This window comes from Humulus lupulus, chromosome X (assembly GCF_963169125.1).
Source record: "Humulus lupulus chromosome X, drHumLupu1.1, whole genome shotgun sequence".
NCBI lineage: Eukaryota > Viridiplantae > Streptophyta > Magnoliopsida > Rosales > Cannabaceae > Humulus > Humulus lupulus.
In genome coordinates this window covers 83,074,794-83,088,902 of record NC_084802.1, presented here as the reverse complement: position 1 = coordinate 83,088,902, position 14,109 = coordinate 83,074,794, and the positions used below count along the sequence as shown (strand labels likewise).

At 33.2% G+C, this 14,109-nt stretch overlaps 1 long non-coding RNA gene across 1 annotated transcript; it reads left to right on the top strand.

Annotated features, from left to right (window-relative positions):
• The first annotated feature begins 1,544 nt into the window (after positions 1 to 1,544).
• On the top strand, positions 1,545 to 3,682 carry LOC133803961 (uncharacterized). The gene is made up of 3 exons (XR_009878220.1): positions 1,545 to 2,252; positions 2,865 to 3,147; positions 3,532 to 3,682. It is a non-coding gene; the product is annotated as an uncharacterized LOC133803961 (long non-coding RNA).
• Positions 3,683 to 14,109: the final 10,427 nt, after the last annotated feature.

The window sequence follows — 14,109 nt, the reverse complement described above, 5'->3', positions numbered from 1 at the left end:
AGGTCATTATTTACCCCTTCTAAGGTGTTTTTTACCCAAGGAAGTGCATGCTATCCTCCGATAAATCAACAAAGGATTTTGTGGAGACCACGCTAGGGGGCAAAACTTGGCTGTAAAGGTACTAAGGCAGGGCTATTACTGGCCCATGCTGAATAAGGACTTGGTCACATATGTCCTCAAGTGTGAGAAATGCCAATGTTTTGCCACCATTGATTGAGTTGTACCCATGGAGCTAACCATGATCTCCTCACCCTAGTCATTTGTTAAATCGAGGATTGACTTAATCAGCTTGTTGCCTACTAGAAAAGGAGGAGTTCCCTACGTAGTTATCGCAATCGAATATTTTACTAAGTGGGTTGAGGTTGAGACTCTAGCAACTACAACCTCGAAAAGAGTGCTAGATTTCATCGTGAAAAACATTGTATGTTGTTTTGGACTCCCAAAGAAGATTGTGTATGATAACATAACTCAATTTGGCAGCGACCTATTCACAACCTTTTGCAAGAAATATGGAACAATGAAGAGTTTCTCTTCCTCAAGCTAATAGGAAGGTCGAGGCAGTAGACAAAACCCTAAAGGCGAGCTTAAAAAAGAGACTAGAAGATGCTAAAGGGCTTTGGCCTGAACAGCTCCAACAAGTGCTCTGGGCCTATAGAACCTCACATCGCACCTCTTTTAGGCACACTCCCTTCTCTCTGGCCTTTGGAAGTGAGGATATGCTCCCAGTAGAAGCTCTGGTGTCGTCACATAGGCAAAGGACCTACAACTAGGATCAGAATCATGACCTGCGTAATGCTTCCCTAGATCTAATTGAAGAGCAACGGGAAGAATCTCAGTTGTAGCTCGCCCATTACTAGCAAAGAGTTGCTCTGTATTTTAATTCGAAAGCCAAGGGGCATAGGCTGGAGCTAGGTGATTTAGTGCACTGAAGGGTATTTTTGGCTAACAATGATCCTAATACCCTCGAAAAGTCTTTCAAACATTCAACAAATTTAGGCTAAAATTTTTGCAACTTCGAAATTAGAAAATTGATTACTCTACAACTTCTTAAATCTCGAGTTTTCAAAGAAATTCTGAATACGAACTAAGTTAAGAAAATTAAAATCATAAACAAAATCCTAGAATTTAACTAGGTACAATAATCCTGGAACTAAACCAGGTCCAAAGCCTGATCCCTAGCAAGTATACACGAATAGGCGATCAAACTTCTGGAAATATCCAGGTCGTCGACCAGAAATTAATTGGGCGAGACAGGGCAACCTATTTCTCCTTACCTCACACTACACCAAATAACCTTTTTCATAACATATGAATATAAGACTATTGAAAAAGAAGTATGATACTTCAAATAATAAAATAATAAGTGGCAAAGAAAAAAAAATTGGCGGTATAAAAATTTTGGAGCCCGCGCTATTACTTGTAAAGTTATCTTCTTCCTTTTACTTTTTTATTTTCCTCTACTTTTTTATTTCCATAGCTCTAAACAATTTTCTGGGAAATATGTTGTTCGACTCCTCTGATCGCCTACGGTGTTTCCGATTGCCTACGGTGTTTCCGAAGTCAGCCCACTGCTATGTCTACCACGTTCGGATCTTCGGTGTTTCCAATCGTTCGGCTCCGTCTTCGACGTTTCCAATCACGCACTTACACCTCTCGACTTCTCCTCATCAGTCCCTAAACACTTTAAGGTTCAAGAACTGTGGTTTTGGTGCTTTAATTTCAGGGGAGCTTTCTATCAAAGTTAAAGGTGTATTGATTATTCATATTCCTTTCTGGGTTTATGGTTTTATTATTGCGTTAAACTTTGGATTTTTGTTGTCAGTGACTCATTTTTTTTAGAGATGTTATTGTTTTAATAAGATTTTGAGTGTCTATTGTTATGCATATTGATGAATATTCTAGAGAAATTTGCAGCTAAGTGAAATTAATGGTAAATTTTTTGATGAATATTCTCTTTGCTATTTTTATCCGATAGTATTATGCCCACACCAAAATGATTACAGGAGTGATTTTTGCCTAAAAATGTTTACTTGCTAATTTAAATATAATAATTTTACGTTACTTTGGTGATTTTTGGTATCTTTTTAGTGGAATCTATTCATGATGTTTCACTTCTCTGTTCTTGGTTTTTCATGTATATGAGGATTTAATGCTTTGTTATATATACACCAACAGAAGAATTCGAAGGATCCATGTCGTCGATGGTGTCCATGGAGGTGTCAAGCTCATCATGGGACACCCTTCGCAAATAGGTCAATGCTTCTTCTTCTTCTTCTTTATTGATTATAAATTCTGAGAATTTTATGAGAAAAAGACTGGTAATTCTGGATTCTGAAGATTTCTAGTTTGTTTGTTCACCCAAAAAATTCGAGGATTGAATTAAATGAACTTATTTCATTAATTCATTTCCTTTTTAGGATTGTGATCTTTGAAATTTTTATTGTCGATTTAACATTGGAACATTCTGGGTGGATAGGTTAGGAGGTTGGTTACTTAGTTTGACAGAAATTATGGACCAATGAACATGATATGCAGTTAAACTTGTAAATAGCAATACATGGAAACTTGAATTGGGTTTCTTAGTCTAGGATGTTTCAGGTAGATCTGAACCATTGGATAATAGTTGGTGTTGGTTTATGCGTTGGTAACATGCACATGAGAGTTGAAGTTTGGTATTTGTAATGGTGTTGGGGTTGGGATGGAAGAAATGGTTGCTAGGTTTGCTCAAACGAGTTAAATTAAAGGATCGCATTTCATTCATATGAGTTAGAAACTTGATGTGATGGAATTAAGTGCTCGTTTGAGTAGACTTGGTTGGATTATTTGCCTCTTATAAGCATTTCCTTTGTTTATTGATATCACAGGTTATGAGCTATGGTTGATCCTTTTATCTATGAATTATATCAGGCCAGAAAAATTGAAGCTCAATTAGATGAGCAAATGAATTCATATCGAAAACTGGTTTCCTTAAAGGATTCCACAAAAATTAATGCTAAAGAGAATGATCTTGAATCTGGGATTGACCGTCCACTAAAGCAGCTTCAACAAGTGAACTCCTAGATGCAAGCTTGGGTTTCTTCGGGTGGCCCGGAAATGGTTTCTCATACCTTGACTAGGCATCAAGATATTCTTCAAGATCTCACTCAGGTACGGTAATTTTTTAAATTGTTTTTGGGAGCATGGATAGTTTATATTTGAATGTATTATACTATATTTCGTTTAACTTATTATAGATGTTTGGGTTATTTCAGATGCATCCAGGGCATGTATATATTTAATGACTTAATGAGCTTTAATACCTATTTCATTAATAACATTGTTGTTACTGTCGTGGTAGAATGTTGTGTCACTAAAATAATAATTCTTCTCTTCCTTTTTAAAAGGAAACACTAATTTTTGGTTCCATGGTTTATGGTAGCTATGTGTCATTCAAAATCAATTTTTTGGTTTATAATTACAAAATGAACCTGTTGTAGTGAGAATTATCTACCGAACCTCTAGTCATTATATTGTTCTTGATTGTGATTGAAGTGCAGGAGTTTTATCGTTTCCGCTCTAGCCTCAGGGCTAAGAAAGAACATGCATCACTTCTTGATGATTTTAGAGAGTTTGATAGAACAAGATTAGACTTGGAAGAGGGTGGTGATTCTGCCGAGCAAGGTCTTCTAAAAGAACATGCATCTATCAGGTAAGTAAAAATGATATTCATTGATGATTATGCAATCATTTTTTTCCCTGATTAATAGCTATGTATTTATCCTGCTCATTTGGTGGAAAGTGTTTCGTTCAAAATGGAATGTAAGAAAATACCGGTGATAGTAATTCTTGTGGGCTTCTGTAAGTATTGGAGTATTTTTATGAGGATAATTTCTTGACCCGGAGGAAAACATCTGATGTTTTACTTCCTATCATGTGGGTTTTTTATCACAGACTTATTTTTGGTCATCTCCGTGACAATAATTACTTTTGAGAAAGATGTTTTTAACTCAATTTTGCTTCTTTTTTTTTTTTTTTTTACCATTTCTTTCTTCTAGTCATATGGGTTATATATGTACTGGGCAAAAATAGCTGGGTAACTAACTTTTTTGAATTATCTTATCCTGATAATGATGTGCACAAGGAGGAAGAACAAATATCTAGAATTGCTCAATTTTTTTAATTTGGCTTGTGTTTAAGTTGCTCACCTCCCTTATTCTTCTGTTGCAGATGGATAGTGTAATTTCACAAGCTCAAACGACACTTGGTTCTCTGTTCTTTGGTTTTTAATGTATATAAGGATTTCTCTGATTATTTTTTATTTTTGTTTGATAGAACTACCTGGTGCAACATCAGTAGATGCTTAAGGTGAGGCCCACCAAGGAGATGTTCAAGAAACCATTTCTGAGATTTTCAACAACTTTCTTTTGATTGGAAAATCGGAGGTCAGTATATTGAACTATGATTATCTTTCTATGATGGTTTAAGATTCTCTTAATGTATATAAGGTGAACATATGCATGTTCTCATCTGCATCTGTACAAGCCCATAGAGATGGTTTATGTTTGCTAGTGCTTTTCTTGGAATTTCCTTTGATAATGCAATCACGTGAACAAAATTTTGTTATGGCTCTAACTTGATTCCAAATACAGTAGTCCTGTCTTGCATTATCTGAAGCTCTAGAACCAAGCTCAAGATAAGGATGAGAAACTTAATTGGTAGATACTCCAAATTTTCATTTTGACTGCAGATAGTAGTACCATGATTTTGAATAAATTGCATATAAAATTGGTATAATTTGTCAATATCTTCCGCCGAGAGAAAAAGGAAACATTGAATGAAAATTCCTAAAAGTAAGAAATAACAATCCATACACAAACCGACAGCAGAAATGCCAAATAATTATCAATGCAGATAACAAATGAAAACAGGGGGAAAAATGAAGGCTCACCATCACTGGACCCAAATAAATCACTATGCACTGGACTCATCACTGGACCCAAATATGGGCTTCAAATGATACCTCTATGGACTCATCACTGGACCAAAATAAATCACTATGCCCTGCATCAACTTATGTTACTTTTATATGTATTTGTTTGCTTATATTTAAGCTTTGTATAATCCTCAATTCACTAGTACTCATAGTAGCTGTGTTGGGAGTATCTATCATATAATGTCATGTGTCTTTTGTATTTTTCTTTTTATATTATGCAATCAATGCAATTCTAGTAAAATTGCTCCATGATAAAAATTAGAGGGATGCAAAAGAATTGGTGGAGAGAAAGAAAATGGAAAAAGAAAAGAAAGATCTGCTTCATTGTTTATATTTTTACTAATTTACTCAAATTATTAATTTTATTTTGTTTTAAATTATGTTGCTATAGCAAATTTTGGTATGGGGAAAAAATTTCTCCACTGATTATTAGATTGAGGATATTAATGCCATTTTCATAATTTAAGTTTCAACTATTTTTATTAGTTCATTATATGAAGTCAATTTGGAAGAAAAAAAACAAAAAAGAGGAATTGTTCATTAGTAATACTGAAATTGGTCAAATGGGAAATTTGCCCTTAACTTCATTCAAAAAAATGAACCTAGAAACAGTCCAAGGTTAACTAACTAACTAACTTATCATCTCTCTATCTATCCCATTGTTATGTTTTGTTATCTTCGCTCATTCTTTTTTACTTTCTTTACAGTTGCCACCAGCAAGGTGTGTAAGCTACCACTTAATAGGCAAATTTTGTAGTAATAAAATCATTTATAGCTAATTTCTGCACTAAAGGATTCAATTTAATTGATGAAGAACTGAGAAACAATAGTCTTTACAACACAAGAGTTACAAAAATCCATGATCATAAAAATATTTAATTAAATTGCAATGCAATAAATCCAATATGTTAATAATACTCCACAACTTAGACTCTTTTATCTAGGAAGAGAGCTAAGTGAAACCTCCATATACAGGACCTAGAATCTTAATCAACAAGAAGGTGCAGATTGTTTTATAAAATAAACAGGGCTTATAATGAAAGACCAAATATATAAATTTCAAGCCATGCTAAGTCAAGTTGATTTCAGCAGTCATGCTAAGTAAAAGTAAGACCATTGTGCCTCAAAACCTCAAAACAAGATCAAATCAGAGAACACAAACAAACAAACAAAAATAAAGAACAACACATAAGCGGGCAATCTTTTTCAATCTACTATCAACAATCCAATATTACAAGGTCTTTCTCTTCTCACACCTTCTGTTACAAAATCAATAGCTCTCGTAAACAATACATACTTACGGTAAAACAAAAAAAATAGAAACATAAGTAAGATAGTTGAGAACCACATTTTATAATTATGTCATGTCTCATGTATTATTCACAGATACCTTAATAGAAAAGCCAATTATAGTGATAGGTGAAGGTGTACTGTTGAGCTCCTTTTCCAACCATGTCCATTGTGAAGCCCCAAAGATAGTCCTGTACGCCCTGATTTTCCAGTGGGCTGTTAGCGAGTTGAGATGTGGCCTAATTATATCAGCCACGTGGATACCCCATGACCAGAGCTTCCGTCGTCAGGTCCTACCTCTTTAGCTCGAGGTAACCAAAAGGTTCGTCAAGATTACTCAAGGGCCGAGTTAGGACTATGAAGGTCGCAGGTCGAGAGGGCATCCAGCTCGGGGTACGAACTGGAGTTGGAAACTATGACCTTTTCTAAAGTCAACCACGCAATGTAAACGTGCATATATCAGACATCACGTGTCTGATATATCCCTGAATTTTCTGACACGCAGCATGAACGTGCGTATTCAGACACCCACGACTGGGTTAGGCCGTGCGGCCCAATATCCCCCTTTCCTGTTGATTAGACCACACTTCGTTTGTCAGGGTTTAGGAATTAATCATGAATGTCACAGAAGTGACATGATGGGTAAGAACGTCACGGGATGACCCCCCTTACCAACTTCCAGGTGCCCTCTCCTATAAATATGGAGACCCTGGGAGTTGCAAGGGGTTGGATTCTATTGTATAAAAAAATACCCTATAAAGAATACCAGGCATATGGCAATAATATTGGCTGGTGGAGTAGAAGGATTTTAACCTTTGAACCACCTAAAAACGTAATTGTGTCATCAGTCCATAAAAATATCATTTATCGATTTCGGTTCATTATTAAGCACTAATCTCTTTCTCTTATTTTCTTAATTACCTGTTGGCGAAGAACCACGTCAATAAGTCCCATCGCTAGAGAGAGGGTCTCGGTGGTATCTAGTATCTAGAAGGATAACCTGATGATCCATTTTAGAGAATAAAAAGATGAGTTACATTTACAATTATATTATAAAACCTGTGAATGAATTTTGAATTATAAACCCTGAGTCTGTTATACCTACTCTAATTTTTAGCTCATTACAAGTGTTGAATCACAAATATTCAACACTTGCATATATTTCGATAAAGTTTAGTTCATTCATTCTCTATTCTCTCTGATGATATGTGCACACAAACATTTTACACATGACATGCCTTTTTAAACCAGTAGATAATTTTTTGGTTAGAAGTAGTAGATTCTATCTTGATTGGTTATTTTTTTTACTAGTATAAATGCTTGTTCAACATTAACCGATATGCAATCCAAGATTATGATAGTATTATTGACTATTTTAGATGAATGATATGATATTTCATGACCTCATTAGTTTTTCTTTTATGTTTTATTTACCAGATTCAACAAGTGAAGTGCAAAAGAAAATCTGATTTGGAAGGCTTTGGTGTGCTGACATTTGGAAGATCATGAATTCCTACCTTTACGTTTGAATATGCAATTGTTTAAGACTATTTTGTTGACTATTGTGAGAATGTTTTGTTTATTTTAATTAGGCAGTGTTGAATATCTTAAGACTTTTGGATTATTTTTTAGATAATCTTGAATGCATTTTGACACAATTATTTTGTTATATGTGTTATGAACCATATAATTGGTACTCAAAAATATATGTGTACAATGTTAAGGGTGTCTTAAGTATATTAAATGAAGCGGGTTTGAATTAAAGAAATAAAAAATAATTATAATGTACAGGTTTATATAATAATAATTCAAGCTTATCCAAATATTAGAATAATACAAAAAATGTGTTATTGTATCTTTTACAATAACATTGGTTTATAAGCATAAAATTATGTTATGCAAACTATTTTCTATAATGCAGAAAGTGTGTTATTATAAAGTGTATCATAACACTACTTTATAAGTACAAAAAAGTGTTATATAATATATTTATAAATACCCTAATGAAATACTTATCTAACTATTAAAATAACACAACAAAAGTGTTATCGTAGGCTATACCATAACACATGACTATAACTATGGAAAAATGTTATGCAAAGTGCTCCGACCTACTATAAAACCGCTTTCCTCAACACATCAAAAAGTGGTATGGTATATATTTGATAATACTTTTTCGGTCGTATTGAAAGTATTTTTTCTTGTAGTGTCGAGAAGAGGAGTCTATCACAGTCTTTTTCTTAGGGGCTATGATAAATATTTTAGTTCGTTTGATTACAAAATGATCCATTAGAGGCAACCTGGGAATATAACCTAACTCTAATAGTAGAAGAAATTGCAACCTAAAGTTCTAAGGCTTCATTACTTGACCTAAGGCATCTTTTCAGTCAAGAACGGTCGTGGTGTCTCGATGCATATTCTCACGTGCATCTCTAGTTCACGCACCCTAATCTTGGAATGCTAAAATTTTGGGATTTGCATGTCAGATGCAGTGGTTTCGAAAGGTGGTTTAATACAAAACTGCCACAATACCATAACCCTTATGCTACCCAAAACTAAACCTAAAACCCTTGAATCTTCAAACCCAAAAATTCAAGCATTCGCCCTTTAAACCCAGAAATTCACCTATTTTTTATGCATCGTTTCTAACTAGATCTAGTGCTATTTTTTTTGGCCTAGCAAAAACCCACACTAAACTCATACAAAACCAAAGTAAGGCAAAAGCACTGGAACATGTCATAAAACTTGTTGAAAAATGAGAATGAAATTTAAACCAGGGATGAGCATACTTAAAAATTGGTTTCTTGATCGATGAGTGGAGTAAGAATAGAAAGTGCTTGAAAAATCCAAGTATGAGGACCTAGGGATTTCTGGGAAGTGAGGGATTTTAGAAAGTTTGAATGTTTTGAGAAGAAGAAAGGCAAAAAGAAAGTTTCGAATGCAAAGGTGGCTAGGCTCAGATTCTACTCTTCTATTTATACGTAAACTTTGGGGACAATCTGAGCCACACAATTAAAGCAGAAAGAGATCTGAGGGCCAGAATTAAATAAACTAAATGACAACAAAAAGTTAAAAAGACAACTGCAACAGTACTTGAAACCCGAATAGGCGCCATGACAGGCAGACACGTGTCTCATATTTGAGTGAGTGGTGGACACGTTTCCTCATAACAGAAGTCGAAAAGCCCCTACTGTGCATGCCAGAGGTGATATCATGCACGAGCAGAAGCTTGGGGGGCAAATGTTGTACCCCAAAAATGCGGGCTCAATTACTCATCACGAGGTACAGCTTGCAGACAAACGCATGAAGAAAATATACATATGAAGTATTTTTTTTAATTTGGAGTGAGTAGCTCGAGCTTACTTAACAGTTTGTGACAATCCGCGTTTCCAGATCGCCTCGTACGCCAACAACTTAGTTCGGGTACATAACGCTCGGATCGCCCTTGTGAAACTCAAGACATGACCCGCGTCAGTTCGCATTGGTCTTACAATATCCAGCTCGAGGAGTGTGTTCAGCTCGTGGAAGGCTAACTACGACACTCAGTAAAGGATCCCAAAAAACTCAAAGAATGCTTATATGCCTAATAAATGCCTAGATTTTACTATGTATTTATTACGCGATATAACAAGTATAGATTTAATAGGCAATCATGTATTTATGTAAATGGGAAGTTACCCAAATTTTTCAGTTACCATATTAATGTATGGTTACCCAATACTGTCCACCATTTTTTCCCCATAAATATAGAGGGAATGGACTATAAAAAGGACCGACATTCTATATGCAAAAACTATGTCGAAATTGATTTACACAATTTTGTCCAAAAGTTCATAAACAGATCAATAGCAGTGACTCGTGGACTAGCTGGATTTTAACCACCGAGCCATGTAAATTGTGGGTGTTTTTATATTCTTAAACCTTTAGTTTACATAAAGCTTAATCTCTCTATCTCAGATTTTTAAATCCCCTGTTGATGAAAAACCGTGTCAATACTAACAAAGCTTTAACGATAGGATAGCGATGCTTGACTGGTACCATTTTTCTAAATGTAAATAAGCTAAAGATGGGTTAGCAATATCATCACGATGGTATAGCGATAGGATCCATAGATTTTGTATACTTGTATAACGACACAATAGCAACACAATATCGAAGGTTTGGCGACGATCACATTTTTTTATTTTAATATGTTTAGACTTTTCACAATGATGCAATAGCGATATAATACTGATGGTTTACAGATTGATCAACTTGTTTATACATTATTCTATTTAAAGTAACGATGTATTTACATATTCTCTATATTACTCTATTTATATTAACGATGCAATAATGATGGTATAACGACACTCTCACATAAGATATTAAACTAACTGGAATTAAAAACTAGCGATGCAATAATGACTCCATGGCGATGATTTAACGACGCATTAACATTTATCCTACATTACATTAATTATATTAACGATGCAATAACGACTCAATAACGAATAACGACACACTTAAATATGAAATTAAAGTAACTGGAATCAAAACTACTGATGTAATAACGACAAATTAACGATGGTTTAACGCCATATTTTTTTCTTTGATGCTCTTTTTAATGTAACTTAAATATGATATTCACATGTTTGCATATTTATTTTAACGACGGAAAAACGATCCACTAACGATGGTATAACAACCTTTACATATGAAATTATAGCATCTGGAATAAAAACTAGCGATGCAATAACGACACTGTAACGATTATTTATTGATGCATTCACATGTTTCGATATAAGCCCCCAAACATTGCTACTAATCGGGTCTTAAACCACGTTGTGGAAGGGTTTATCAAGTATGCACAGGTCCACGCAAATTAATGTGGAGTGTCTTTGTATGCTTCAACATTGACCTCTTTTTTTACACGTGGACGGCTCAGCTTTGTCTAAACACCAGTGCAGACAAAATGTTGTCTGCACTAAAGTTTTTCTCCATATATCTATATATATATATATATAATATATATATATAAAGAGACCTTGTCATAATTAATGCTCTATGCGAGTTAATCATCAAACCCTATGATCTGGGTATTTTCTTCCACAACCTCTAACTTCTTACTTGATATCCTTCAATTTCTAGTTCTACCACAACGTACGATACACATCACATGTGAAACATGTTGATACCTCAAGCAGGCCTTTACATTTACATTCAATTAAAATACGTTGCTAACTTTATTATTTAATAAATATTCTTGCTTTTACGATCGTAGTCTGTTTGTGTTTGTTAAAAGAAGAAGTGTATAGTGTCATACGTACGTTTTAATGGGTCGCTTTCTCATAGTGTCGGTGGTCTCACATGGAAAGTAATCTGCAATGGTTTTTTTTTTTTTGAATAATGTAATGGTTTATTATTGCATAATTATTTTTTAAATCGTTTCCGGAAATCATGCATGACTACTTATGACAAACAAGTTATTGTTAGGTAGGCAGATTTTATATCTAAAATTAATTCTAGTACCATTTAGAGGCATCAGTATTACCCAATAGCACATAAGTCTCGTTAGTAATACAATTTAATATTAGATCTCATATATTTTAATTACATTTTAATGTAATGAGTAATATTGAAAACTGCTAAGCATTTTTAAAGTATGACTTCAGGTCATGTTGAACACTTTAAAATATCAAATAATAACAACACTCAATTAATTAATCTCAATCATATATGAAATTTGAAGATATTACAGTGCTTTCTTAAATGTTTAATTTTTAAAACTATATTTGTGTTGTTCATTTCATTTGCAAAGTAAATAATTAGAAATGTTAACGACACAGTGGCTTACTTTAATGTACAACTACTCATCATGTTGTTTACAAGTGAGCGTGAGTACATATATATTCGCCCTGAGCATTTCTCATTTCTACATATGCAGGTATATTAAGTTGCTTAATATATATTATCCGCATCGATTACTTACTCTATTATTATTATCATATATACTCGCACCTTTAACCTTTTTCTTTTTGATCAATGCATTTACCAACATGAGTGGCTTTAACCTGTACGCTCTTTAATCATTCAAATAAAGTAAAGCGAATAGGGTGCTGTCTCGTCATCCCGATTTTGTCTATAAAATAAAATATGCCATAGAAAGATCAGCCAGCCAACCCATTATGCACTAGGACTAATTAAGATGACAATTTGCCCTCCTTCTCTATTATATTAACAATAAAGCCATTTTGGCCCTATATTTAATGGGAAATACGATTAATTTTCATTCTAGATGGTAATAACAGAGCTAAGGGGGACTGGGTGTTCCCCTAATTTTTTAATCTACGTTGTAAAAAAAAAAATTATATGTAAAAATGTATATTAGTCCCTCTAAAATTAAAGAAAAAGTTATACATATATTTAATTTTAATTTTTTTTAGTCCCCCTATGTTTTAGTTTTGGCTCGTCACTACTAGATGGTACTCAACAACACAATGACCCTATATGTTATCAGGTATATTACAGGTATGAAGAACTAAAATAACAGAGTTCATACATACTGGTGACTGGGTATAAACATACATGTGTTGAATTTATTCGATTAATGTGTTTGGTACCTTGTATAATAAAGTATTGTACAATATTAATTTATATTAGATTGCATTTTAAAATATATTCTTATGTTTGGTATTGAATTATATTTACATATAAATACATAATATTTTAATAAAAATTAATATTAAATATAGTACTATATAAAAATAAGCTATACAATTTAATATAATACAATACCTCATATAGTATGACTCATTACCATTTAATATCATCCTATTAATGCAGTATGCTTGCGTTCTTTTAGAGTATTGACATAATTATGATCCAATATTATATTCGAAGAATTAATAAAACTTCTTGATCATATAGTCTTATGTATATGACAATACCTGCCTAAAACTACGTATCGTACGCGCGTAAGGTTGAATTAAAAATCAGCTTTCCATATAATATATATTTATAATACATTAAATGCCAACAAATTCTCCCACATTGTCGATCCCATATACAATAATTTGTTAGAACACTGCACACTTCAACTGGTAAACAATAAAGTTTATTTAATATCCACGTTAATATAAAATTCTAATTAATCATCTGTGACCTTTTCATTTCTTTTTAAAAGAAAAAGTTTATTCACTTAGAAAATTTGAAAGAGAGGCAATAAAATAAATAGAATCCAAATTTACGGATTGAAAATAAATCCCAGCAAAAAGTCAGTGAAGACTCAAGAAAGCACGTAGCTAACCCAAGCGAAATATATATATAGGGGGACCACAATCACTATTATTTTGGCTGCGTCCATATTTCGGCACTTTAATGCAACCAGTAAAATATTTCGGTACCCGAAGAATTTTTTTTATGATGGTATACATTGTAGTTATTTAAGATTTTTTACAAATTTTTAAGTAATTCTCAATAATATACAATGTCGAAAACAAGGTTGTTGCACCCATGCACTATACCAAAAATTGCAATTAATGACCTTTCTAATTGTCACTATTATTAATAATTTGTGATAATTTACATTTTAGTGGCATTTGTGGCAAATGTATGCTATTCTAGTGTCACTAAAAGTTCAAGTATCACTAAATTGATTTTTTAGTGGCATTTTAAAATGTCATTAAAGTTTTTATTATTTATTTATTTTATATTAAAAAAATAATTTTAGTCACATTTCAAAAATGTCAAAAATGCTAGCAAGTTATATTAGTGACATTTTTTAAAATGCCATTCAAATTTTTTTATATAATTTATAATTTGTTTCAAGTAATATATAAAAATATATTAGGGATGTCATTCAATTT